This window comes from Crocuta crocuta, unplaced genomic scaffold (assembly GCF_008692635.1).
Source record: "Crocuta crocuta isolate KB4526 unplaced genomic scaffold, BGI_CrCroc_1.0 scaffold72, whole genome shotgun sequence".
Classification (NCBI taxonomy): Eukaryota; Metazoa; Chordata; class Mammalia; order Carnivora; family Hyaenidae; genus Crocuta; species Crocuta crocuta.
In genome coordinates, this window is record NW_027529427.1 from 48,026 (window position 1) to 73,126 (window position 25,101).

At 38.2% G+C, this 25,101-nt stretch overlaps 1 long non-coding RNA gene across 1 annotated transcript; it reads left to right on the forward strand.

Moving 5' to 3' along the window:
- Positions 1-290: 290 nt before the first annotated feature.
- On the forward strand, positions 291-18,219 carry LOC144227341 (uncharacterized). Its single transcript, XR_013333915.1, has 4 exons — positions 291-438; positions 15,745-15,848; positions 17,594-17,734; positions 17,881-18,219. It is a non-coding gene; the product is annotated as an uncharacterized LOC144227341 (long non-coding RNA).
- Positions 18,220-25,101: the final 6,882 nt, after the last annotated feature.

Below are 25,101 nucleotides of genomic sequence, written 5' to 3' on the forward strand. Positions count from 1 at the left end.
CCCCTATGGCCCTGCAAGGACGCTAGTTAAGTGCTACTCTTGAAAAACACTGAAAAAATAACCTCTTGAATGTTTTTTGTTTGATGGTTTAGATGGAGATCCCCTGTTGAGAAAGTCAGATTCTATGAGTGTGTTATTTCTTTACTGTATAGTCCACTTCCTCCTTCTCTCCAGCAATGGGTGTGTGTGTCTGTGTGTGTTTCCAGGAAGAAATTGTGGTCAGAAGACAGTCTTATGACTCAATTATAGATGGACTGTTACTTTCATTTTGTTTTTCCAAAGTAGAGTAACTCTAGGTTGAAGCTGCTCTAAAAGAAATAAATAGTATTTTTACATTAAATTTAAAGCTCTGAAGAGAGATTTTGGAAAACATGATGCAAAGTCCTGTCGTTACCCAGTCTATTGAAATCAACCAAGGAATTAATGAAAGGAGGCAAGGTAAGGACATTTAAAATTGTTCAGAATGAGGGTTATTTATGAAAATTCTGACATGTAGTGTTAAACCAAAGCCTTCAAGAGTATGGGTTTGTTGTCTTTTCTTTTCCATCAAGGCAGAAAAATCCTTTTGTGAGTTAACATCTCCATAGAATGAAAATTGTGACACCAAAATTCAGACTGGCAATGGGCTTCTAGATGGAGATTTACTTATCGTATCTGAACTGATAGTGGAGGGGGATTAACCACAGCTTCAAACTGTTCAAGATTTAATTTCACTTTTACTAAGTATTTCATAAAACCAATACTGGAGAAAATGTTCAATTTGATCCACATCCACATTTAGCGTGCAGAATGCAGACACGATAGGAAAAATCTGGCCAATTTGTCTAATGTTTTAAAAGATTGTTTATGGACAGTGAGTGGAGTCCAGATATATTAGACTCTAGGGGTACTTAATAGCAGAAAGAGTATCTCCTTCTCCTGCTCTTATCAAAACAATTGCTAGTACTCGGACGCCCTTGAGATGTCTCTGGGAACCTTACACAAGAAAAGGAAAGAAAATGTACTTAAAAAAAACTAGAAACTAGAAAACAACCAGGTAGCTTTGGATGTACTGAATAGCAAGTTCAGAATATGTAAGATCTAAACTCTAAATCTAGCAGAAAAATCTTTCAAAGTTATTTCAACAGGGGTCATAGTAACAGTGAAGAAGATAGATAATGAAACTAAAATGCATTAAATACAACAATTGATGATTTAGAAACTATGGTGGGTTTTAAACATTTGCCATTTAATTTCTTCTCAATCTACGAACATATGCAAGAGTCAAAAGTTATTGTTGCTACAGTTAATATTAGAATGCATAAATACTTTATTACTCCTTTTTTTTGACAATGTAATAACTCTCTCTGAGATCAAAGAGGGCTGGGAACAATGGAATCAAATATTAGCTGATCACAAGAAAATATCAGAACCAAAAGTTTTCAGAAAGCTTTCTAGTCACTCATAATATCAGTGTTAATTTCTACCTTACATCTCAAACAGTGTGAATTTATATATTTTATATATAAATAAATTTTATATATGATGCATATTCTGTAACTTACTAAATAATATTATACATATTATATTTGACATGTAGAGATACATATTTTGAACTTCTGAACACCATTGTTAATTTAGTGTGTGATACAATTTATTTCTAAACATTTTATTTATTTTTAAAGTTTTCTTTTCTTTTATTCTTTCTGCTTGTTGATAATTTATGATTTCTTTCTATAGCTGTCAACTAGGAAAAAGAATATTTTATTTGGTTTTTAAATTCACTGGTCACCCTGGGTCTTTCCTCTTATCTCTCTTTGGAGAAAATCATAGACGAACCCAGCACGGAGATCAGAGTCAGAAACTGAAAGGAATTATTTGAGTCAGTGAAATTTTCTATGGGGAAAGTAACTGGAATCCTTAGCTGTTTAGACCACAATAGGGATGAGTGTAGAACTATGTTAGCTGCATTATTAACTACATAGGTTTTTACTGAGTTTTCCTGGGATGTCATGTTTCTTACATTTTTTTTTGTGGAATGCATTATGAGCAATTTCTTTGAAATTCATCGCTCAATACTAAATTCATAGTGGGAAAGCAGATTTTCAGGTTTTTCTGTTTTTTTGGATAACCTGTGCAGCATACAGGTATTGATTATTGAGCATAGGAATAGAGAGAAGGAACTAAAACTAGATTTTAGGGCCCAGGAAATGGACAGATTACATAGAGAGTAAACATGTAGCATACTTAAGTACATACCTGTGTATTCAGAAGTGCGATAAATGTCTAATTCATTAGTTTCTTAACTCAAACGAAGTGCCACGCCACATCCCCACCCACTGAGCAGGCAGGACATTTAATCTTTTCCATTTGGTGGTACTGAGAGAGTGTGTGTGTGAGAGAGAGAGGTGTTTCCAGGATTATATGAACTTTCCTAACTTTAGGCAACATGGAAGCACCCAGAGTCTTCAGACATCTCTCTTCTCAGATTATTTGTGAGCAGTTATATCCCACCATCAGCCAGGGAAAGGACTCTTGCTGTTTCGTAATGCAAATTAGCATATCTAACATTGTCAGGAAGTACATGCCCTTCTTCCTTTGTGTTGGCTTCAGAGGTATTTTAAAACCCCTCCATGATTCTTAGATTCAGCCAGTTAATAAGCCTAGATTTTTTTTTTTTAAATGAAGGGTCATTGATTTCAAGCAGCTTTTGGTTTCTTTCAACAAACATTGTGGAGGAAAGGATTCCAAAGAGCCTGGCTACCTACTTAAAATAATAAGTAGAAAAATTACATTTAAGAATTTCACTTAATATTACTGTAAATAGGGGCGCCTGGGTGGCTTAGTCGGTTAAGCGTCCGGCTTTTGCTTAGGTCATGATCTCGCAGTTCGTGGGTTCGAGCCCCGCGTCGGGCTCTGTGCCTACTGCCAGCTCAGAGCCTGGAGCCTGTTTCAGAGTCTGTGTCTCCCTCTCTCTCTGATCCTCCCCTGCTCACGCTGTCTCTCTCTCTCTCTCTCTCTCTCTCCTAGAAATAAATAAAAAAATATTTTAAAAAATATATTGCTGTAAATAATCTTCACATACAATAAGTAAGCTATGGAAAGACAAGAGAGCTATAACACAAGAAAAAAAATAACACAAGCTTTCTTTTATTTAATCACTATTATAAGCCTGACAGTCTGAAAACACATCACATATATATTCTTTAATTTAAGAAAAGAGAGGCAAGGGCACCTGGGTAGCTCAGTCGATTGAGCGTACGGCCTCCACTCAGGTTCACAGTTCGTGGGTTCGAGCCCCGCATCAGGTTCTGTGCTGACAGCTCGGAGCCTGGAGCCTGCTTCGGATTCTGTGTCTCCCTCTCTCTCTGATCCTTCCCTGCTCATGTTCTCTCTCTCTTTCTCTCAAAAATAAATAAACATTAAAAAAAATAAAAAAGAGAGACAGTGTTATTTAACGGATAAAGAGATAATAGGCTCACAATAGGTAAGAAAATACTTATAGACTATAAAATTTTTATCAAGATTTTTAACCTGATCCTCTTTTGCCCACTCTGCCAATTCCTAGACAAATAGAATGTCATAATGACATATTGATTTAATTGGTGACATAGAAAAAGGAGAAAACTACTCCTTTTTAGAGAAATTAATAATGTGGGTATTTGAAAGGTGATTAAAACCCCATTAGAAAGAGTGTGGACTCGAGTTCTGAACTGAGGCACCAGAATCAAAACGTTGAAAAAACAGATATAAGTTTTTTTTCTTCTCTTTTTGACTTTGCTACACTGGATATAGGGTCATTTCTCATACCCAGGAATCTCCCCTTCATTTATACTTCAGATCAAAACCCCTCTGTCCTCTGCAAGAATTCTTTTTTTATAAATGTTTATTTATTTATTTTTTAGAGAAAAAGAGAGAGCGCGCCAGGGAGAGGCAGAGAGAGAGAGAGAGAGAGAATCGCAAGCAGCCTGTGCTGTCAGCATAGAGCCTGAGGCGGGACTCGATTTCACAAACCGTGAGGTCATAACCTGAGCTGAAATCAAGCGTAGGACGTTCAACTGACTGATCTTCCCAGGTGCCCCAAGAATTCTTCTTTTGAATTTAATTACTCCCTCCCTCTGCTTGCATTAGCAACGTATCCCTTCCATATTAACCAAACCCAAATTCATGGAAACATTATGTGGAATATCCTTTTTACAAAAAATCCTCAAACAACCACTCACTTCTAACTACCTACCTCTCTACTTACTCTACACACCGCCCAAGTTTTCGGAGTCTACGTACTGATTTCACTTCCTTACTTTCAGCCGTCTAATGTTCTTCTGTGTCACTCTGAAAGCATTCTACCAAGGATACCAGAGACCTCCAAAGAGCTCCTTTTTTTCTTCTATCTCCACTGTAGCACACCACATCTTATGGTGATGTTTAAGAGATCACTATAATTTGATTTATTAATGTTAGAGCTCCCTAAGTAGTCTCTTTGCTCACGAGTCATAGACAACTTTAAAAACATAAATTTGGCAATACCAAACATCCACCTAAAACAATTCAGTGGTTTCCTGTTATACTTTGAAGAAACTCAAGTTCTTTCTCAGGGCTTTTAAAACTTAGCATCATTTCGCTTCTAAACTAGTCGCTATTCTCTGCTACTTCGTACCTTATCACACTTGTACTTGGCCACATTCTTTTCAATTCTTTCCTGAATCAAGTTCCTTGTATTTGCTGTTCTCTTTGCTTAAAATGTTCTCTCTGGTTTATTTTACATAAGTGGTCACTGCTGATGTTCTATGTGTCTGTGTTAATGTCATTTCCACAAATTGGCGCTCCTGACTATCTCTCACTGTCATTTTCCCTTTTCTCAGAGCACCCTGTTTATTGCCTCCCTGCACTTGATGCAACTTGTAACTTTTAAATAATTCATTTTTATCAGTTTATTGAGTCTTTTCCACCAACTATGTTCCAGGAGGGCATAGGTTGTGTATATCTTTTTTTGGGGGGGGGTTACTGTTAAATTAATGGAAACAAGCACATAGTAAGTGATTACTAAATATTTGTCAAAGAATGAAGAAAAAAATAAACACAATGTGAGATTAAAAGTGATGCATCGCAGATACTACGTCCATGCTGATTGCATAGATTTTGAAATTCTGGATGCTCAGAAGAAATGCATAATTACTGACAAGACTTTTCAGAAATGTGGCAGAAATACACAAAGTTAGGGGCACCTGGGTGGCTCAGTTGGCTGAGCAGCCAACTTCAGCTTAGGTCATGATTTCACAGTTCACGGGATTGAGTCCCGTGTGGGGCTCTGTGCTGAGAGCTCAGAGCCTGGAGCCTAATTTGGAATTCTATCTGTCTCTCTCTCTCTCTCTCTCTGACCCTCCCCTGCTCACACTCTGTATCTCTCTATCTCAAAAATAAATAAACATTAAAGAATTTTTTTTAAATAGAAAGAAATACATAAAGTTAGACATGATTCCCAATGATAGTTCTCACAGAGTTCAAATAATAACAGTTTGGTGGCCCAGAAATAAAGCTAGATTTCTCTTTGCTGCATTCCCTCTCCCTCCTTACAGTACTTAAAAAAATTACTTTATTGTGAATTTTTATGAGTACCAATATCTTCGTATGTTATTCAGGATAATGTAGATTACTGCAATACTTTGGGAAGAACATCTAATAGATATAGGGCAATTTGTTTATTTTTGAAATTTTTGTCTTAACTTAATTAGACAAGAATGTGAGATATTAAACTACACTCATGCTAGTTTTGGTTAAAACTAAAAAGTGTGGGACAACTTAAATACCCGTCAGAAGAAGACTTTAATTTTTTTAAACAGCATAACTACGTGAAAGAATTATCAGCCAGTAGAACTATTCTGTTAAAAGGGGCACCTGGGTGGCTCAGTCAGTTTAGCGTCCAACTTCGCTCAGGTCATGATCTCCAGTTTGTGAGTTTGAGCCCCACATTGGGCTCTGTGCCAACAGGTCAGAGTCTGGAGCCTGCTTCGGATTCTGTCTCCCCCTCTCTCTGCCCCTCTCCTGCTTGTGCAGTCTCTCTCTCTCTCTCTCTCTTTCTCTCTCTCTCTCTCTCAAAAATAAAGATTTAAAAAATCCCATAAAATAGTTAGATAGACAAATAAATAAATAAGATTATCATGTCAAATTATTCTTTTACTTGATGTATGAACTTAGCCATTGCTCTGAGTGAACAACCACCTCCAAATTTCAGTGATTGAAGACCATCGTTGTGTTGCTTGTGGTTTAGTAATATGGATAGATTCCATAGGGGTGGCTTCTGTCCCTATGTGATGCTGGGCTCCAGAACTGTGACAGTAGAAATTATACGGTCTCTTAAGGCCTGGGCTTTAAAGTTTCAGTGTCTCTTCTACCACAGTCTTGGTTAAAGCAAAGCACAAGGCAATTCACATTCAAGTGTTGGAAGACACAGTATATCTCTTGATGAGAGGATTAGCAAAACGGCAGTGGACTGGGTAGGGGGGCATGATTCACCGGGGGCCACTCTTAATAGTCTACCACACAGGAGAAGAACAAATTGTTAACTGAAAACATTAGAATATAAAACAGTGAGTACCTGATGATTGTACTCATTTAAAATCATGTATTTGTGGGAGACATTATATGTGTGAAACTATGGAAGAAGAATGTTAACCCAAAAGATAATGCTGGTTATTTCTAAGTAGTATAAATTTATATGTGCATTAAACTTAATCTCTTTCATACATCTACAAAGGAAAAACAATTATTCAACAAAAGACCAGTTCCTCACTAGGTGAAAAAGATAGGAATGATAAATGCCCTCACTAAGTATGCCCGTCTCTATTAAAATAATACTTGTAATTTTTAGAATTTAATAAAACTTTACAATAAGGATGGATACTTTATAATCATATAAAATAATACAAGTGTTTTATTTCAAAAAGCATAGATACCATTTTTCCCCACATGGGCACTCATCAAAAAAAGCAATTCCTCATAAAGAATTTATTCTGTTCTACTGACTTAGCAGATGAGGAAATATCAGACCAGAAAAAAAAAAAAGTTGGGGCGCCTGGGTGGCTTAGTCGGTTGGGCGTCCGACTTTCGCTTGGGTCGTGATCTCACGGTTCGTGGGTTCGAGCCCCGCGTCGGGCTCTGTGCTGACTGCCAGCGCAGAGACTGGAGCCTGTTTTGGAGTCTGTATCTCCCTCTCTCTCTGACCCTCCCTTGCTCACGCTGTCTCTCTCTATCTCCTAAAAATAAATTAAAAAAAAAAAAGTTTTGTCCAAGTTCCCTTTGCTTGTTTCTAGCAAAAAGCTCAATTCAAAATCTTTATGAACTTTCAAATATGCTATGCTAGCTAAACTTTAAAATAAACTTTTCGTTAGTTAGAAAGTAGATTTTCTTAGAAATATTTAATGAGTGTTAGGATGTGCTGATATTGCACCATGAAGAAGGATACTAAAGGCCCTGGAGATGGTTCCATACCTAAAGAAATTCTACCCTGAAGAATTCTATGTATTTGATCCCTTCATCTAGGCAAGTAAAATTCATGGTAAGATTTAGGTTGAATGTAAGCAACCTGAGAAATTTCAAAAAGAGCAAGATCGTTTTTTTTTTCCATATGACACACAGAAACAGTATGTTTGTGACATCTTGTGAAATACCAGAAAAACTGCCCAAAAGAAATTTATTAGTTATGATTATGAATGCAAATTTAGTCTTTCTTTTACCTGTTTCTAAATTTAATTTTTTTTTCAGTTATCATGGACAAGTAAGTGTAAGACGTATGGAATGTTGATATTATTGATAATATTAATTATCTCCATCATTCTTAATATTCTAACTTATTGCATGGGTGAGTAAATTACATTACTCTTTACTATTTTATGTCTTTACTTTTTTTTTTTTTTTTTTTTCCCTTTTAGGGCTTCCTACTGAATGATCATTTTCTTTTCTGCCTCCTCCATGATCTTTTCTGATTATTCTCTTTTCCTGTTATTCATGACCTATAATGAGTATCAATGAATGGATTGTTATGAGTTACATGACCTACGTAAAGCATTGGGAGACATGAAAGAAATGAAGACATAATCATTCATCCTGATAATTTCACATTCCATCAAACATTCCCATACCAAAGGCAATCATTATTTGGATTTCTGTCACTGAGGTTAATTTAGCCCATTTAAACATTTTTCTAGAAATAAGATCATGCAATTTTTATATATTCTTTGCATCGTGCTTTCCTTGTTCCACATCATGGTTGCAAGACTCTTTCATGATATAACACTTAGCAAGAGTTCATTGACTTATTGGAGGCAGTTGGAAAAATGTTTATGCAAAGAGCATGAGAGTCAAAAAGTTGACATTGTTAGCCATACAATCTGCATCGCAAGTACTCCATTCTGTATTTGTTGTACAAAAACATTGCCCACGATATACAAACAATGGAACTTGGCTGTGTTTCACTGAAACTAAACACGGAAATTTGAATCTTGTATAATTTTCACATGTCACAAAATATACTTCCTCTTTTAATTGCTTTGATTTTTCTATTAGTTTTTATTATGTTGATTATTTTAAAATATAAAAACATTTTCCTTTCTGATTTTGGCTTCCGATTGTACCTTTCAGATACTTGCCATAGCATTTTTCATGCTCTATAACAATTACTCCATTTTTTTAAATGCTAATTTAATTTTGAGAGAGACAGAGTACGAATGGGGGAGGGGCAGAGAGAGAGAGACACAGAATCTGAAGCAGGCTCCAGGCTCTGAGCTGTCAGCACAGAGCCTGACGCAGGGCTCAAACCCACAGACGATGAGTTCATGACCTTAGCCGAAATCAGATGCTTAACTGACTGAGCCACCCAGGTGCCCTCCAATCATTCTATTTTGATGGACATTCAGATTATGCCTCTGTCTGACTAATGCAAATGATGCTGCTTTGAACACCCTTATACTTTTAGTCTTTTAGCGACTAGTGGATATTGTTTCAGATATACTCATGAAGAGAATTACTAAACCATGGAATATGCATAGGTCAGCTTGAGTAAATAATTCCATAGATAGTAGATAGTCCAGCCCAAAGTGTGTGAGAATGCCAGTTTTTTTACCATACTGGTCAATACTTTGTTGCCAATTTTACCCATCTTTGCCATTCTGATGAGTGTGTGTTGATACCTTACTGTGACTTTAATTGACATTTTCCTCATGACAAATACTATTAAGCTCCTTGTCATATTTATTGCTCACTTGAGCACAGCATTTTGTGATGGGCATATTCAGATACTTGGTCCATATTTTTGTTGAGTTAGTTCTTTGGTTTTTGCATGATTCATAAGAGTTATCTAATATAGTAGATAAAACAATTTTGTATTTCGATTGCAAATGTCTTCTAGTATGTAAATATTATAAGTATAGTAAAAATCTTCTTTAACTATGAAGCTTAAATTTATTTTCTGTATGATGTCTTCCAATGAATGGAAGTTCTTAATTTTTAGGTAGTTTTAACTTAAAAATTTATTTTCTCAGATGCCAGGTGGCTCAGTCAGTGAAGCGTCTGACTTCAGCTCAGGTTATGATTTCGTGTTTAAGAAACAAAACAAACAAAGGGAAAGAAAGGAGAGAGAGAGAGAGAGAAACCAAGCAATAGACAACTATAGAGAACAAACTGATGGTTATCAGAGGGGAGGGAGGGAGGGGATGGGTTAAAGAGGTGGTGATGATTTAGGACTGCTCTTGTCATGATGAGCACAGGGAGATGTATGGAAGTATTCAACTATGTATTGTATGCTTGAAATGAATGTATGTTAACTAACCGGAATTAAAACTTTTTAAAAAACGGTGTTAAAGCTTTCACCTTCCACGGGTACATTAGGTGACTGTAGGTGATAATTTAATTGTTTTACGTTCACATCTCGCCAGCATCCCATTTATGACTCGTATTTGAATCAATGCTTTTAAAGTGAATCACATGGGAGGGGCAAGATGGCGGAGAAGTAAGGAGCTCCATACTTGCACTCGTACCCATACCTTACACGGAAAAGATCTGAAGCCATTGGAAAACTTATGAAACCTGAGAGATTGGGAGAAAAAGGATGCAGAATTCACTGAGAAAGCCTTCTAACATGAGTGCGAACTGGGGAAGATAAAATCGGGCAGGGATCGGAGACTCCAGGATCAGAGGCGATCCCCCACTGCGGGGAGTGAGAGGGGAAAAAGGGAGAGTCTGAAACAGAAAAACCTCTGCTCGGTGAAAAAACCTCTGCTCAGGGCATAGAAAGACCCTGCGCGCCAAATACCTGCACGCCAGGTCCCATCGCGCCAAATGGTCCCGGAGGGGCTGAGCGCACAAACTGCTTCTTTGTGCTTGCTCCTGGCTGGCTGGACTTCTAGAGTAGTGGCGCGCCTGCCGCCATTGTCATCCCGGCGGTCTTGGGCCCCTGGAAGAGCCGCGCGTGGACAACGGGAGTCCGCGCCCTTGGCAGGCGGGAAATCTAGAGGGAAGGCAAAGAGCTAAAAACTGGGAGATTTGCCCGGGAGTTCCTGTTTTGGGGGACGAGACCTGGTTATCCTCATTCCAGCGGGCTCCGCGCACCCGGCAGGCAAGCCCCCGTCCATGCTCGCCAGCCCAACCCAGAGAAGGAAGCATCAATTCTGACGCCACCCACACAGCTAGGAAAGAGGCCTGGAATTGCCCCAAGGAGGTTGCCTGGGAAGTTGTGTCTAAGGCAATTTCAGTGGGGCGCGCGGACTGGGATTTGCAGATTGGGACCGGCCTGAGTTGAAGAGTGCAAGCAACTTTGGCTGTGCCCCCAGTACAGGGAGTTTACACGCCCAAAAGAGCGAGGTGCAGCGCTTGGTTCAAGAAGGGACTGGGGCACCGCCACTCTCCTTCCCACAAACGTCAAGGCAGAGCTCCCGCCTGAGGCATTGGATCACCCCACGCACATCCCTGCTTGAGAGCTTCCTTCCTCACCCTTTTTTGTTTCTCTTTTCTTTCTTTTTCCCCCAGAACACTGACCTGATTAACTCCGGTCACCGGCTTGCTGAAACAATCACAACTAGTCCATTCCATAGATGTAAATTCTACACCTACAGACATTTTCATCTCTTTCTCTCAGGAGTAATGAGACTATATAGTCTCTCTGGATAATACCAGCATCCTTCTCTCCCCTATCCAACCCTATTCTACCCTTTACCTCTATGAAAAAAGCTTCTTATCCCTTCTGCCTGTTCATTCTATATCCAATTTTGCCTCATCCCCGCCCTGTCTTCTCTCTCTTTCTCTATGCTCTTCAACCAGCACTGCATACACACGGCTATTTAACTGTAGCTGGGAAATCCGGTTATATGCTTTAACCCGTTCTTTGTCCATCACTTTTCTTCTTTTTTTCCTTTTCTTTTCTACTTTTCGACCTTTTTATGTATTTTATAGTCTCTATTATTTGCCCTCCCTCCTCCATCTTTTCCCTTAACTTTTTCATTTTCCCTCTCAGTTTGCATGTTACATGAATTAGTCTGGGCGTTTGTGTGTTCCTGATCCCTGTGTGTTTGTCTGTCTGTTTTCTTTTCCAGGACTACCTCAAGAAACAAGCCAGAATACACAAGGTGGAGAGTCCCAAATATCATTACGAGGAAGAAAATAAAATAACCATGGTCCCAAAAAGAGAGACCAGGAGATAGCATTCAAAAAAGCTCTCTGAAAGGATAGGCCCTGGACAGTCAAAGAGTCTTCTTGGATACAGCAGCACTCATAGATACAGAGAGCATAACAGATCTTTAAAACAAACAAGAGCCAGAAAGCTAACTAAATGACGAAACGCAAGAGCTCTCCTCCAAAGAAACTCCAAGAAGAAATGAGAGCTAATGAACTGCTCAAAACAGATATCAGCAGCATAAAAGAACAAGACTTTAGAATAATAATGGAAAAATTAATAGCTGGGCTTGAAAACAAGTTAGGGGACATCAAAGAAACTATTGCTACAGACAAAATGGAGAATATAAATAGGCATGAAGAATTTAAAAATGCGATAGACGAGATACATAATAAATTAGAAGTCTCCAATGCACGGAATGAAGAGGCAGAAAGGAGAATAGATGATTTAGAAGACACCATTATAGAAAAACAAGAAGCTGACAACAAAAGAGACAAACTGATCCAGGAACAGGAAAGAAGAGTTAGAGAGCTCAGCGATATGGTCAAACGTAACAATATCCGTGTCATAGGAATCCCAGAAGAGGAAGAGAGAAGAAAAGGTGCTGAGGGAGTCCTAGAACAAATGATAGCAGAGAACGTCCCCGACCTGGGGAAGGAAGTCAATGTTGAAATACAAGAGGCTCAGAGGACTCCCCTCAGACGTAACTTGAATCGATCTTCTACACGGCATATCATAGTGAAACTGGCAAAATATATGGACAAGAAGAGAATTTTGAAAGCAGCTGGGGAGCAAAGGGCCCTAACATACAAAGGGAAACCTGTCAGAGTGGTGACAGACCTCTCTACTGAAACGTGACAGGCCAGAAAGGAATGGCAGGAGATCTTCAATGTGATGAACAGGAAAAATATGCAGCCAAGATTCCTCTATCCAGCAAGCCTGTCATTCAAAACAGAAGGAGTGATAAAAACCTTTGCAAGTAAACATAAATGGAAAGAATTTGTCACCACTAAGCCAGCCCTACAAGAAATCCTGAGGGGAATGCTCTGAACGAAAGGTTGCAAGGAAGAAAGATATCAGAGACACCACCACAAACATGAACCCTACAAAAGATANTAAAGAATGGAGATCATACCATGCCACACTGTCAGATCACAATGCTTTGAAACTTGACATAAATTACAGGAAGAAGTCTGGAAAGCCTCCAAAAACATGGAGGTGAAAGAACACCCTACTNAAAAATTCACACGGGAAGATATAGAAAATCTGACCAGACCCATAACTAGTGAGGAAATGGAGTCAGTCATCAAAAATCTTCCAACAAATAAGAGCCCTGGACCTGATGGCTTCCCTGGGGATTCACCAGACATTTAAAACAGAATTACTCCTAATTCTTCTCAAGCTATTCCAAAAAACAGAAATCGAAGGAAAACTCCCGGACTCATTTTATGAAGCCAGCATCACTCTGATTCCCAAGCCAGGCAGAGATCCAGCAAAAAAATAGAACTATAGGCCAATATCCTTGATGAATACGGATGCAAAAATCCTCAACAAGATACTTTCATATCGAATCCAGCAACACATAAAAAGAAACATCCACCAAGATCAAGTTGGATTCATCCCTGTATTACAGGGCTCATTCACCATTCACAAATCAATCAATGTGATACATCACATCAATAAAAGAAAAGATAAAAACCATATGATCCTTTCGATACATGCAGAAAAAGCATGTGACAAAATACCGCATCCCTTCTTAATAAAGACTCTAGAGAAGTCATGATAGAAGGAACCTACTTAAACTTCATAAAAGCCATCTATGAGAAGCCTTCAGCTAACATCATCCTCAATGGGGAAAAACTGAGAGCTTTCCCCTGAGATCAGGAACACGACAGGGATGTCCACTCTCACCACAGTTGTTTAACATCGTGCTGGAAGTCCTAGAATCAGCCATCAGACAACAAAAGGAAATCAAAGGCATCAGAATTGACAAAGAGGAAGTCAAACTTTCCCTCTTCGCAGATGACATGATACTCTACATAGAAAACCCGACAGACTCCACCAGAAGCCTACTAGAACTGATCCAAGAATTCAGCCAAGTTGCAGGGTACAAAATCAACGTACAGAAATCGGTTGCATTTTTATACACCAACAATGAAGCAACAGAAAGAGAAATCAAGAAACTGATCCCATTCACAATTGCACAAAAAACCATAAAATACCTCGGAATAAACCTAACCAAGGATACAAGAGATCTGTATGATGAAAACTATAGAAAACTTATGAAGGAAATTGAAGAAGACACAAAGAAATGGAAAAACATTCCATGCTCATGGATAGGAAGAATAAATATAGTTAAGAAGTCATTACTACCGAAAGTAATCTACACATTCAATGCAGTTCCAATCAAAATTGCACCAGTATACTTCTCAAAGCTAGAGCAAACTATCCTCAAATTTGTATGGATCCACGAAAAATCCCAAATAGCCAAAGTAATACTGAAAAATAAAACCAAAACGGGAGGTATCACCATCCCAGAATGTAGCCTCTACTACAAAGCTGTCATCATCAAGACAGTATGGTATTGGCACAAAAATAGACACACAGAACAATGGAACAGAATTGAGAACTCAGAAGTGGACCCAAAAGGATACAGCCAACTAATCTTTGACAAAGCAGGAAAGAATATCCAATGGAAAAAAGACAGCCTTTTTATTTTTTACAAATAGTTTATTGTCAAATTAGTTTCCACATAACACCCAGTGCTCATCCCCACAAGTGTCCTCCTCCATGCCCATAAAAGACAGCCTTTTTACCAGATGGTGTTGGGAGAACGGACAGCAACATGCAGAAGAATGAAACTAGATCATTTTCTCACACCATGCACAAAAATAAACTCAAAATGGATAAAAGACCTGAACGTGAGACAGGAAACTATCAACACCCTAGAGGAGAAAGCAGGAAACAACCTCCTTGACCTCTACCGCAGCAACTTCTTACTTGACACATCCCCAAAAGCAAGGGAATCAAGAGCAAAAATAAACGATTGGGATCTCATCAAGATTAAAAGCTTCTGCACAGGAAGGGAAACAACCCACAAATCTAATCGGCAACCAACGGAATGGGAAAAGATAGTTGCAAATGACATATCAGATAAAGGGTTAATATCCAAAATCTATAAAGAACTCACCAAACTCCACACCCGAAAAGGAAACAACCCAGTGAAGAAATGGGCAGAGGATATGAACAGACATTTCTCCAAAGAGGACATCCAGATGGCCAACAGACACATGAAACGATGCTCAGCATCCCTCCTCATCAGGGAAATACAAATCANTGGGGAGGAGGGGGTAGATGCGCATGGAGGAGGGCATTTATGTGGATGAGCACTGGGTGTTATATGGAAACCAATTTGACAATAAACTATTTGTAAAAAAAAAAATAAGAAAGGAAAATAGTAGGTAGAGCACACTAGATAACTCCTTGGATATCAGTGTATGTTTGGTTGTTTTTTCTATGTGATTAGAGCAGCAAACAGCATTTCCATATTTCTATTCCATAGCTTAGTGATTATTAATTACATCGTCGTGTGCATAGTGTGGTCTGATGCTATTGTGTGTGTCTGCTGTTTTATATGTGTCCTAGTAAATATATAGTAGACTTGTTCAAAGAGTCCATGAATTTGTAAACTGTCATTTTAATAAAAATATGAACGCCTAAAAAAAAAAGAAAACAATACTACACTGTAAGTTAACTAACTTGATTGAAATAAATAATTTAAAAAAAAGAAAGAAAGGCTGTGTAAGACATCACTTGCAAACTCTGGCTTTCCACAAGTTTAAAAATTTGAAATCCTGGAGGAATAAATTTCCATATTGAATATTTATCAATTTGGAATTGAAAAAGTATCGCAAAGAAATTTACCTCACATCTTTGTTTACAGTTAAGAAATCTAAGGATCAGAGGGTTAAACACATTTTCAAAATCCCATAGCTCCTTTGGTGTCACCTGTTGTCTTGCTCCCCATAAACTGCAAAGCAAGAGGAACACAATAGCTTGTACTAAAAACTAAAAAAACATATAAATTTATTTTCTCTCTAAAGGATTTTCTTGGGCAATACAAATGCACTTCTGATCACTGGATTGGGCTGGAGATGATGGAAAATCAAATACCACAATGGGTAAATGAAACCACAGCTGAAATATCGTGAGTTTATTTCCTTGGGGAATTATTTAACTTTAGATAGCACAGCCTTTTGTAGAACCTTAGCATTAGCTAGATTTCTCTAAAGCTCACAATGTGGGTATGTGTTGGAAAAATGAGACAGGGATAATTATATCATGTACTGAGATCAGTTCAAAGAGTCAACCAGGGAGGTTGGAAATCAGGGTCTAAGAGGGAAAATATGAACTTTGAGATTCATAAACACAGACCAAGAAAAATCCCAGCATCTTTTGCCTGATTCTAACCTATCTTCTCCAGATTGGATCTATTCTTCAAACTTCCTGCTACCTGTTGGCTGAGATCTCTTTCAGTTCAAGTTAAACTTACTGTTCATTTTAACGTGAATATATGGGCTTCATGTCTTCCATTCTGCAATGTAGAAAGTTGGATCTAAAAATCTAAGTTTACCGCACACATGACCTTAGCATAACAACCCAAATGGCCACTGCCACCTACTTAGTCACTTAGTTTATATTAGAATTTGTCAACAGCAACACATTGACATTTTGGACTGAATAATTCTTTGTTGTGGGGAGGGGGTACTGTCTTGTGCATTTGAGGATATTAACAGTATCTCTGGCTTCTTCCTATTAGGCAATCCCCATCCCCCCCAACCCTCCTCTTGTGACAAAGCAAAGTGTCTCCAGATGTTGCCAAGTGTCACTTGCGTGCGTGTGCGTATTTGGGGAGGCTAGGGAACAGAAGGTAAAATCACCCTGGGTTAAGGATTATTGGTTTGTTTACACTGATAGTTCCACTAATTACTCAGAACTATCTTTTAAAAAATGTTTTTAATTTTTTTTTTTTACATTTGAGAGACAGAGATAGAGAGTGAGCAGGGGAGGTGGAGAGAGATAGAGACAGAATCCAAAGCAGGCTCCAGGCTCCAAGCTGTTAGCACAGAGCCCAACAAGGGGCTCAAACCCACCAGCAGTGAGATCATGACCTGAGCTGAAGTCGGATGCTCAATGGACTGAGCCACCCAAGTGCCCCTTCACAGAACTATCTTTTTTTTTTTAATATTTTTTAATTTATTTCTAGGAGAGAGAGAGAGAGAGACAGCGTGAACAGGGGAGGGTCAGAGANAGCCCCGATCACAGAACTATCTTAATCTCAGTTTAATAAGTATAAACTCTTGGAAGAGAGACTCTTAAAGTCTAATTTGGTACAGATATCTTCCCCTTAACAAGAGAGGACTGATCCACAGCACATTTTTTTAGGACTCTGGACAGATATATTTTTTAAAAGGGGGTCATTGGACAAGGGAGAAATCACAGGATTTAAAAAAACTATTTTTATTTTTATTTTAGACAGAAAGAGTGCAAATGGGGGAAAGGGACAGACGGGAAGAGAGGGAGAGAGAAACTTTTTTTTTTTAAGTTTATTTATTTTTGAAGAAGAGAGAGAGTGCAAGCGGGGTAGGGGCGGGGGGGGCACAGTATCTGAAGCAGATTCCTGCTCTGAGTGTCAGCACAGAGCCTGACCCACAAGCCGTGAGATCATGACCTGAACTGCAGTCAGACAGTTAACCAACTGAGCCACCCAGGCGCCCTTAGAGAATCTTCACCATGTTCTATGCTCAGCACAGAGCTGGATGCAGGGATCCGACGACCCTGGATCATGACCTGAGCCAAAATCAAGAGGTGGTCACTCAATAGACCGAGCCATCCAAGTGCCCCCAAATCATAGGAGTTTTTAATACATGGTGTTTAACCCCTTTACCATAGGTTTTCTGTGAGAGGAAATGAAAGATGTGCTTACCTCGATAATGTTGGTGCAGCAACAGCCAGATGCTACACAGACAGAAAATGGATTTGCAGGAAGACAATGCAGTAAATTCATGTTTCGATAGTGGTGTTACAATACAGGTACAATGGGTGATTTTTTTTGTAATTGTTTTTCTCTCCCTCTGTATAAGTTAATTTTCAACGCCACTGCTTTCATGTTATAACCCGCCAATCCGTCTTGATGGTTGCTCAGATAACTTCCTCCAACTTATTTTTCTACTTTTCAGATGGCCTGGATCTTTGGTTTTCTGCAGTATTTTAGAAGAATCTTATAATTTCACAGGATCTATAGGCCACTTTGAGGAGCATTGTGTTTACGATGTTATTCTTTATTCATTTATATGTTTTGTATTGGTGTTGGTCTTCCTGTGTGATTTGTAATTTTTTAATGATTCATGTATGTTATTTATTATATGTGCCCCTATTGAATGTATCTGCTGTTTATGTTATTGCAATTATGTTATTTTATTAATTTTTAAAATAGTTGTTTTATATATGGAAATGTAACTGTTTTGGTTATTCTGTTAAACATACATTCTGAAAACTCTTCATTGCTAATAATTTGTGGATTCTTTTAAATATTGTAAAACATAACCCTAATGACAGCAGTTTTATTTTTTCTTATAACTGTTACTTAATTCTTATTTTATTAAAATGTGTAGGACCATCAGGATAATATTGACAGTGAACATTTTGTATTTGTTTCACATTTTAAAGAAAATCTTTCTAACATATCAACATTACCAGTGTTTTATCTCATTTTTTATACACTTTTTTAAGCGAAGGCTAATGTTTTCTCTTCTTGTTCCCTAAAAAAAAAATTTTTTATAGAAAGGTACTTTGAATTTTCTTATCTGTTTTTTGTTTCCTGTATCTATTTTATTTTTCTTCCTTAATCTTTCAATGTGGTTAGTGATGCATAAGTTTTCTAATGTTAAATAACTACATTGTATTGCTAGATAAAATTTAAATTGGTCATAATGTTATATCATATTTATTCTAAATTGATTTATTCTGATATTTATTTTTTAATATTCCTACATATAAATTCATGAATGTGATTGTCCTAAAATTTACTCTAATTTTTTAAAATGTTTTTTTATTTATTTCTGAGAGAGAGAGACAGCGTGAGCAAGGGAGGGTCAGAGAGAGAGGGAGACACAGAATCTGAAACAGGCTCCAGGCTCTGAGCTGTCAGCACAGAGCCCAATGCGGGGTTCAAACCCATGAACCATGAGTTCATGACCTGAGCTGAAGTCATTCGCTTAACCGACTGAACGACCCAGGTGCCCCCCTAAAATTTACTCTAGATAGGCAAGGAGTAAGGTTCCAATAAATCAATGAAGACATGATTGGAAGATGTGTTTTTTTACCTGTATGGTATCAAATTATGAACGATAAATTGAACATAACTAAAAAATTACTGTTCACATTTTATGCATATTTTAGATTTGATTTACATTTGTAATCACCAATGTACCATAGCACCAACCTGAGAATCACTGGAAAAGAATATTTATGAAGAATGTGATGTGATAATGTAATCCGAATGAATCACATGCGAATTCAAGGAGATGCATGTTTTAAGTGCTTTTGTTTAAAAACATTCATTTAAAAACAAATATTTAAGAGCCATGATAGTGTGAATAATAACAGCATTGCTACCTTTTTCTCATGAGGAATGAATGTAGCCAGGAGAGATGCACTTAGCAATAAAGAAGGCAGAGATGCTTCTTGGACCTGACTGTGAAGAAGTGATGTGTGGACACTATGAAAAACTTCCTTGCACACTCACTGGACAAAAAGCGAAGGCATGATTATGCATCTCCTCTTTCCCCTATTCTGAATATTTATAGATAGATTGCAATACCTCTCATGGGCTCGTGAATTCTGTAATACATTTTAATCAGGTTGTTTGAACAGAAGCTATGCCCAACCCCCCCCCCACCAAAACGTCCTAGAATCTGTCGGACCTTTACAAGATCAAATATTTATCAGTCAGTAATCACATAGGTTGTTTTTAGTTGTAGATCCTAATAATCTTGTTCAGTTATTTAATAGTTATTTATACATATTTAATATGAAAAACAATGAATTCTATTCCATATGGTAGTAGTCATATTTATAAACTTTAGTCATGTATAGTTTTAATAAAATTTTACCTCCTCTCTGTTATGACTTTAATTACGTCCCCAAGTTGAAGTCCTAACCTTCAGCACCTCAGAATGTGACCTCATTTATACAGTCTTGAAAAATGTAATAGATAAAATGAAATCATTAGGATGGGCCCAGATCTCTATAAGACTGGAGTCCTTATAAGAAGGGAAAATTTGGATTCAGTGACAGACACTCACAAAGGGAAGATTATGTGAAGACGCATGGAGAAAAAGCAGCCACATGACTGAAGTGATATGTTTATAACTCAAGAAATGCCAAGGCTTACCAGCTATTGTGAGAAGCCAGAAGTGGCAAGAGCGGATTCTTCTTTAGAGCAATATGAGAGAGCATGACCCAGTAGACACCTTGATCTTGGACTTTTAGTCTCCCCAACTGTGAGACAATAAAATTCTGTTATTGTAAATCCTTCAATTTGTGGTACCTTGTTACGGCACCCCCGGCAATCCGATACTTTGTATTATCAAGATCAGCTTATTTCCATTTCTATGTTTCATCTTTTCAGATATAAGCCTAAGGTAGGGTATCCTTTCCTTGTTTTAGGCGCCTTCTTTAAATTAAGGAAAATATGTCCTCTCAGTCTCCCAGCCTAGTCACATGTAGTTTTATCTACCATTCTGCAAAAGGGCCCAAAAGTGGCTCTCAAGTCACGCCAATCTGCATTTCCATACCCAGTGAACCTGCTTCAGGTAACATCTCACATGTCGTCTCAGGCCGAATTTTGCATTTCTTTTCTAGTCCTTCTTTAAATACTGTCTTCCAAGAATTCTGTGACATCATATTCCCCTGATTTCTCTGCTCTTTTAGATTTCTGTCCCTGCCATATTTGTTAGTCTTCCTATTATTTTAGGTCTTTTGTGTTATCTCTTCCTACTCTTTCTTAGGGAATGTCCTTTTTTTTTCTTAATTAAAACATTTTTATTGAAGTATAGTTGACACACAATGTTACAATAGTTTCAGGTGTACAACATAGTAATTTGACAACTCTATATATTGTGCTATGCTCAACACAAATGTAGCCTCCATCTTTCATCATGCTATGTTATTACAGTACCATTGACTCTGTTTTAGGGAATGTCCTTTATACATTAGGGATCAACATCTACTTTAAGGACTTCTAAATTTACATATTCAACAGTGATATCCAACCATGGACTACATTTCAACAACTTACTTGTATCTTCTTTTTCCCTTAAACTTTTATTTAAATTCTACCTAGTTAACACACAGTGTACTTTTGGTTTCAGGAGTAGAATTTAGCAATTCATCACTTACGTACAACACCCAGTCCTCACCACAACGAGTGTCCTCCTTTATACCTATCACCCATTTAGACCACCCCCCACCGACATCCCCCCCGTTAACTCCCAGTTTGTTCTCTTTTAAGAGTCTCTTAAGGTTTGCCTCTGAATATGTCTTTAATTTATAATGTTTCCCTCAAGTTAAGGCTCTCCTCAGTACTCTAAACGTAACCACCGTCCACTAATTGTATAAAAGCAGAGACCTGGTATTACCCTTAACACTGGCGTTGTTCCTCATCTTCCATTTTTAGTCAACTGAGTAGGGATAAATAGAAATACTCAGCAGATAACCCATGAGCAGAGCTGTTTGCTGGGAGAGGAAGGTGTGAACTTGAGGTGAAAATTCTTGGAGTAAAGTGATGATTGAAGGAGTAAACAAAAGAAATACATTCTCAAAACCTAAGCCCAATTTAAGATTGGTCTGTCGGGTTTTTGATGTAGAGCATCATGTCGTCTGCAAAAGTGAAAGTTTGACTTTCTCTTTGCCAATTCTGAAACCTTTGATTTCCTTTTGTTGTCTGATGGCTGATGCTAGGACTCCCAGCACTATGTTAAACAACAGTGGTGAGAGTGGACATCCCTGTCGTGTTCCTGATCTCAGGGGGAAAGCTCTCAGGTTTTCCCCATTGAGGATGATGTTAGCTGAAGGCTTCTCATAGATGGCTTTGATGATGTTTAAGTAGGTTCCTTCTATCCCGACTTTCTCGAGGGTCTTTATTAAGAAGGGATGCTGTATTTTGTCAAATGTTTTTTCTGCATCTATCGACAGGATCATATGGTTTTTATCTTTTCTTTTGTTGATGTGATGTATCACATTGATTGATTTGCGAATGGTGAACCAGCCCTGTAACCCAAGAATGAATCCCACTTGATCTTGGTGAATGATTCTTTTTATGTGCTGTTGAATTCAATTGGTAAGTATCTTGTTGAGGATTTTTGCTTCCGTATTCATCAAGGATATTGGCCTATTGTTCCCTTTTTTAGCTGGATCTCTGTCTGGCTTGGGAATCAGAGTGATGCTGGCTTCATAAAATGAGTCTGGGAGTTTTCCTTCGCTTTCTATTTTTTGGAATAGCTTGAGAAGAATTGATACTAGTTCTGTTTTAAACGTCTGGTAGAATTCCCCAGGGAACCCATCTGGTCCTGGACTCTTATTTTTTGGGAGATTCTGATCACTGATTCGATTTCCTCACTAGTTATGGGTCTGTTCAGATTTCCTATCTCTTCCCTTGTGAATTTTGGTAGTGCCTGTGTGTTTAGGATTTTGTCCATTTCTTCTAAGTTGTCCTATTTGTAGCATATAATTTTTCATAGTATTCCCTGATAATTGCCTGTATTTCTTTTTTTTTTTTTAATAGTTTATTGTCAAATTAGTTTCCACATAACACTCAGTGCTCATCCCCACAAGTGTCCTCCTCCATGCCCATCCCCCCTCCCCCCACATCCATCAGTCCTCAGTTTTTGTCAGCATTCAAGAGTCTCTCATGGTTTGCTTCTCTCCCTTTCCCCCACCATTTCCGCCCTTCTTCTCCCCCTTGTTCCTCCGTCAAGTTCCTCCTAATCCTCCTATACGTGCAAACATATGATATTTGTCCTTCNGTGAGCTGTTAGGTTTTGGATTTGCGCTTTTCCTAGTTTCTTGAAATAGGCCTGGAGAGCCATGTACTTTCCTCTTAAGACTGCCTTTGCCACATGCAATAGATTTTGAATGGTTGTGTTTTCATTTTCGTTTGTTTCCATATATTTTTTTAATTTCACCCCAATTGCCTGATTGGCCCATTCATTCTTTTTAGGGTGGTCTTTAACCTCCATGTTTTTGAGGGTTTTCCAGGCTTCTTCCTGTGATTGATTTCAAGTTTCAAAGCATTATGATCAGAGAGTGTGCATGGTATGATCTCGATTCTTTTATATTTATTGAGGGCTGCTTNCTGTGATATGCCTTGCAGAAGGTCGATTCAGATTACATCTGAGGGGGGTCCTCTGAGCCTCTTGTATTTCAACGTTTACTTCTTTTCCCAGGTTGGGGAAGTCCTCTGCTATAATTTGTTCTAGGACTCCTTCAGCACCTTTCCCCGTCTCTTCCTCTTCTGGTATTCCAATGATATGGATATTGTTGCGTTTGACCATGTCGCTGAGCTCTCGAACTCTTCTTTCATGTTCCTGGATCAGTTTGTCTCTTTTTTTGTCAGCTTCTTNATTAGCACATTCTTATCTTTGAGCCTGTTTCTCTTTGTGATTAATTGTGTTATATATTTAGGTGCTCCCATATTCGGTGCGTAGACATTTATGATTGTTAGTTCTTCCTGATGGATAGACCCTGTAACTGTTATATAATGCCCTTCACCTCTTGTTATTGTCTTTAATTTAAAGTCCAGTTTGTCTGATATAAGTATAGCTACTCCGGCTCTCTTTGGATTTCCTGTAGCATGATAGATATTTATCCATCCCCTTACTTTTCATCTGAAGGTATCTTCCAGTTTAAAATGAGTTTCTTNGTTAGCTGTCAGTTCTTCTGGGAGTTTCTTTCAGGGAGAGCTTTTTTGTCTTGTCATTTTAGTTAGTTTTCTGGCTCTTGTTAGTTTTAAAGACCTGTTATGCTCTCTGCATCTGTGAGGCCCTCTGTATCCAGGAAGACTCTTTGACTGTCCAGGGCATATCCTCTCAGATAGTGTTTTTTGAATGGTATCTCTTTGTCTCTCTTGTTGAGATCTTGGTTATTTTGTTTTCCTACTCGTCATGATATTTGGGCCTCTCTACCATGTGTACTTTGNTACTACCCTGTGTCTTTTGATTGGAGCATTTAGCCCATTTACATTCAGTGTTATTATTAAGATATGTGGGTTTAGAGTCTTTGTGTACTTTGTGGAGTTCATGCTTATGGTGGTGTCTCTGGTATCTTTTTTCCTTGCAACATTTCCCTCAGAGCGTCCTCCTCAGGATTTCTTGTAGGGCTGGCTTAGTGGTGACAAATTCTTTCCATTTCTGTTTATTGGGAAAGGTTTTTATTTCTTCTTCTATTTTGAATGACAGGCTTGCTGGGTAAAGGATTCTTGGCTGCATATTTTTACTGTTCATCACATTGAAGATCTCCTGCCAGAAGATTCTTTTCTGGCCTGCCAAGTTTCAATAGATAGGTCTNTGTCAGTTCTCTGGGAGTTTCTTTCAGGGAGAGCTTTTTTGTCTTGTCATTTTAGTTAGTTTTCTGGCTCTTGTTAGTTTTAAAGACCTGTTATGCTCTCTGCATCTGTGAGGCCCTCTGTATCCAGGAAGACTCTTTGACTGTCCAGGGCATATCCTCTCAGATAGTGTTTTTTGAATGGTATCTCTTTGTCTCTCTTGTTGAGATCTTGGTTATTTTGTTTTCCTACTCGTCATGATATTTGGGCCTCTCTACCATGTGTACTTTGGCTTGTTTCTTGAGGTAGCCCTGGAGAGGAAAACAGACTGACAAACACACAGGGAGCAGGGGCACACAAACGCACAGACAAATCCGACTAACATGCAAACTGAGAGGGACAGCGAAAAAGTTAAGGGAAAAGACGGAGGAGGGAGGGCGAATAATAGAAAATCAAAGAATACATAAAAAGATCAAAAGGAGGAAAAGAAAAGGAAAAAAGAAGAATACCATGGACAAAGAACGGTTTATAGCATATAACCGGATTTCCCAGCTATAGTTAAATATCTGGATGTATGTAGTACTGGTTGAAGAGCATAGAGACAGAGAGAGAGACAGGGCGGGGGCGGGGGTGGGGATGAAGCAAAATTGGAAATAGAATGAACAGGCAGAAGGGATAAGAAGCTTTTTTCAAAGAGTTAAAAGGTGTAGTATGGTTGGTTAGGTGAGAGAAGGACGCTGGTATTATCCAGAGAAACTATATAGTCTGCATATATATAGTTTCTATATAGTCTATAACTATATATAGAAATTACTCCTGAGGGAAAGAGATGAAAAGTTCGGGAGATGTAGAATTT